The following is a 3,775-nucleotide window of genomic DNA, read 5'->3' as shown; positions in this document are numbered from 1 at the left end:
GAATTTCTTAGATCCCAGTCAATTACTTGTTACTTATAACAAGAAAACAAAAGAAGTGTTTTCACTGCAACTCAAATTAGTTTTGAACAGCCATTGGTCATGAGAGTATTGCGCGCAATGCAGCTAGGTTGTGGCGCATGACAAGTTGACAACACACAAACACAGAATAATGTGGAACTTACAAGTATTATGCACTCAAAATATGACAAAGCACAGAGTCGGAAAACCGCATCTTAGAAGCAATGGAGACATGATCCCGGATTGCCACCCGACCACCTAACGTGACATAGTCCCCCAACCTGTGTGTACATAATGGGAAAATATCAAAAGCCAAACATGAAAGATTATATGACACGCCAAAGAGAATGGACAATTCGTCAATGAGATGAAGGTGTACATACGTTGCAGAACCAGCAATCCCAACTTGTCCGCAAATCATACAGCACTTTCCAATTACCACATTGTGACCTATCTACAAGAGGATATGTCAATTAACAAAACAAAAAAAGCACAAAAGAATCTCATCAATAAGGGGTTCTTTGGATCGCAGGGGAATCAATACCTGAACAAGATTATCAATCTTGGTGGCATCTCCAATTATTGTCTCTCCAACTGCAGTTAATAAATATTTACTGAAGTTTTCAGTAAGGATCAACTGCAATCAAATGTATAATGGCATGGAAAGGGCTGATAGTTGAAAACGTTAGACATATTGAGATCAACTATGGACTAGCCAACAGAAGATCTGCCTTAACCAAGGTACACATCCTTTCAAATTCTTAGAGCAAGCAACTATCCAATACTCACAGTACATAATTTTTCATCAGGATTAGGAAGGGACAAGTTACCTTCCTCTGTCAATGCATGTATTTGCACCTATCTCCACATTGTCACCGATCCTTGAATAAAGTACCTGAAAAATACAGAGCTATTTGATGGAAGCCTAAATTTTGATTTTGACAACCATATGGCATATGCATAAGAAAACAATGCCACATATAGAGTCAGTCATTATATATGTGCTACTTAGTGAGCATATATTTCGACAAATATTTTTTCCAAGTCAGAGAATTATCTCTGGACTTCCTATTTTCTGTTAGACAACAGACAAGTACTTAAAATGTCAAAAAACATTCAAACTCAGCTTTTCCTTAGCTATACAAGATGAAGCCTCTCAGATACTATAGTCCCATAGGCTGCAGGGTGGCATTGCACATTTGCTCTAACATATTATTATTTTTAAATCCTTGAGCTCTGAACCCAATATTGCCCACCATGTAAACTTAGATACTACTCAGTAGTGATTCCTAATCTTCACAAACTATCCAGGAATTTGTGATAGTGGTCAGTACTAACCTGTGGCTTCTTCTTGACCTGCCCATCCTCATCCACAAAGAAACCAAAACCTGCAATAGATGCATCAGCAATTTACACGTAAAATCTTACATAGCATCAGAAATCAACTCCTATTGTTTGACAGTAATAGTTTATAAACCCATATTTACCATTCACCAAGTATAACAGAATAACATAGGAAATTCTAACAACAAACAGTCAAAATAAGCTTTGTTACCCCCACAGACTGAGATGTGCTATGTCGCTAGCCAAAAGGCCTAATAAACTGGAATGCTGCGATCAGCTCACAAGCTGCAACTTTCAAGTATGTGAAATAATGTGGCATGTTCTTTTTAGTGTTGTAGAATATACCATATCTACCCCATATTTACAACACTAGGTGAACAAATGCTCACCATCTTGACCGATGCAAGCGCCATTATGGATAGTACAGAACTCGCCCACGGAACAGTTGCTCAAAACAACATTGTACCTGCACATGTACACAAAGAAGTCATTTGCAGAAAAACAATGACTGAACAACCAAAACAGATTTTGCTCTCATGCACACTCAGATGAAACTGGACAAACACCGTACCCGATCCTGGTGGACTGTCCGACAGAGACCAAAGGCCCGACCACGGTGCCAGACCCGACAACGACCTCCTTGCCAATCACAGCGCCCGAATGCACCACGACGCAGGCCTCCACCACGGCGGTGGGGTCGATGGACGCCCCCCGGTGCAGCACGCCCCCGCCGTTGCGCCACGGCACGAACTCGGCCCCAGTATCTGCTCAGGTCATTCAGGAAGAAGCCAGCCATCAAGGTCACAATACAGGGTACAGATATCTCACAAGTACAGTAGTATAAATGGTCAGCGCCAATGGTTGCTTGACAGTTCACTACCGTCCCCCAGGAACCGTGCGGCTCTGCGGGGCGACTAAAGGGGTCTTTAGTCGTGGTTCGGGAGGCGACCCGCGACCGAAGGTCTGGGCCTCAGGTCTGGTCCGAAGGCATTTAGTCGCGGTTGACCAGGCCAACCGGGACTAAAGGCTCATCCCTATAAATGCAGTTCAGCACACTTCACTTAGCCATTTGGTGCCACTTCTATTCACAATATTCACAAGGGGTGGTGGGTTTGCTTTTGGTTCCTCTTATGCACACAAGGTGTTCGATGAAATTCCCGAGAGCATGAAACAAACATGATATGAAGTGTCCGAGCCACACTTGAGCTTTCTCATTTATTTTTCCTCCTCGATCGCGGTTAGCAACTTGAACCTTTCATGTGTCATTGATGTGTAGTTCATTGTTTAATTTCTATTATTTCTAGCTAGTTATTTTAACAAATGCATGATGGTTAATTATATAATTTATATAATAATAATGCAGATGAATCGGCAATGGATGTACGGTAACCGACTCTCCGGCAAGTTCATTATGAATATACTATCCTAAGTGATTTCCCATGCATTCCCTCTTCCTTAATGATTATGATTCTACTTCTACTTCTCCATAATCATCATATGTCTCACCTTCATGCTACTTCCGTACTAAAGTACTCATCTGTTGAGGTTAAGCATGAGTTTTGATGGGTATTTCCTTCAGAGTATTGTGGTTACTTCCCACAACTTTTGTTCCTTTTTCTGATGAACCTTCATCTTCTCTTCAAAATCTTCAAAATTCGTCACATCCTCACACGAATACCATTACCTTCTAGATCTATAGCATCACGTAAGAACTTGATATTGCAACATGCACTTGCATATCAAAGTCAAAATTCATGTATGGATCTAGTCAAACAATGAAAATCCAATAAAATCTAAGAAAATCCAGCTTTGTGCTTATAATACACACCATCATAAGCCTGAATATAATAGTTGAGTAAGACATCTCTAAACATCAGGCTGAGATGTGTAGTATATAACACCACATAATATAGGTTTATATCGTGATACTTAGCATGTATCTATGGCAGACTACTATTTGTCTTAACATTTACCTGAATTGCACAATTGCAATGAGATAAACTTAAAACAATGGCCTGGAATAATTAAGGTTAACCTAATTTCCTTTAAAAGTATTAACTTAACTTCCATCTTGTTGAGGACTACTTCACATGCTATATCTAGATTCTAACATGGCTACTTTAAACACATAACTATTGGAATATAGCTCCTATAGTTCCAAGTGTTTCTATCATAAGACTATGGTCATGATGTGCTTGGCACACTTCCCATGGTTTTGGAACACAATTCTTGCACTATTGTTGAACAACTGGCTTTTTATTGTTCTCCTTCTAAATATTTATGATGTTCTACTTCATCACATAATGATTCTCAAGTGAATCATATATGATTAGTAACTCTATCATGTAGACATATTTTATTCCTATCACTCTTCCTTATCTCCCATGATTGACTAATCATGGTCTATACTACC

General features: G+C 39.7%; 1 long non-coding RNA gene across 1 annotated transcript; it reads right to left on the bottom strand.

Moving 5' to 3' along the window:
• Positions 1–223: 223 nt before the first annotated feature.
• LOC127298422 (uncharacterized) lies at positions 224–737 on the bottom strand. Its single transcript, XR_007849748.2, has 3 exons — positions 563–737; positions 402–472; positions 224–299 (listed from the first exon to the last, which is right to left on the bottom strand). It is a non-coding gene; the product is annotated as an uncharacterized lncRNA (long non-coding RNA).
• Between the last annotated feature and the right edge of the window lie 3,038 nt (positions 738–3,775).

Source organism: Lolium perenne, chromosome 5 (assembly GCF_019359855.2).
Source record: "Lolium perenne isolate Kyuss_39 chromosome 5, Kyuss_2.0, whole genome shotgun sequence".
NCBI lineage: Eukaryota > Viridiplantae > Streptophyta > Magnoliopsida > Poales > Poaceae > Lolium > Lolium perenne.
The sequence above is the reverse complement of the archived record's forward strand: the minus strand, read 5'-3'. Positions and strand labels throughout refer to the sequence as shown.